The sequence below is a fragment of the Lipotes vexillifer genome, unplaced genomic scaffold, assembly GCF_000442215.2.
Source record: "Lipotes vexillifer unplaced genomic scaffold, Lipotes_vexillifer_v1.1 scaffold99, whole genome shotgun sequence".
Lineage (NCBI taxonomy): Eukaryota > Metazoa > Chordata > Mammalia > Artiodactyla > Lipotidae > Lipotes > Lipotes vexillifer.
In genome coordinates, this window is record NW_006793908.1 from 2,330 (window position 1) to 3,097 (window position 768).

A 768-nucleotide genomic window follows, 5' to 3' on the forward strand; every position below is an offset into this window, starting at 1 on the left:
CGCAGTAGGGAGAGAGCAGAAAGTCCCACTACTTCTCAGATTTGTCTCTCAGTATCCCCTACAACCAGGAATCTGTAACAGGTAGGTTGCACTCAGGCTTCCACTGACCCAGTTGCTAGAAGAGACTGGGCATCTTTCCAGCGCCAGCCCCAAATTGACAGTGACACTTATTCTCTTAGCCTTGGGAGAGCCTGAGGATCCCTGAACCCCAGGGATATGGCAGGGAGGGCTGCACAGGAAAGATTCCCAAGGACAGAAAAGGAGAACCTTAAAAATACATTTTGGGGGACTTCCCTGGTGGTCCATTGGGTAGGACTCAGCGGTCCCAATGCAGGGGGCCTGGGTTTAATCCCTGGTCAGGGAACTAGATCCCGCACGCGTGCCGCAACTAAGAGTTTGCATGCTGCAACTAAAGAAGCCCGCATGCTGCAACTAAAAGATACTGCATGCCACAACTGAGACCTGGTGCAGCCTAAGTAAATTTAAAAAATAAAGAAATATTTAAAAAAATACATTTTGGAACCAAGTAACCAATTTCATAGCCTTATAGGTAAGGCCCACTCTAGTTCTAGTCCTCCCCACCTTTCCCCTCCCCCCCCGCCCCTGTTAGTGAGTGCCTGGCTTGTTTGGCTGGCAGAGCCAAATTAATGGCAATAGATGCCCCCAAAGTGTAAAAAGATGTATAGTTAGGGATTCTGTTGTATAACAAGTTATTATTCACACAGATGGTGATCACTGAATACTTCTTGAAGGTGATTGCCTCTTTCC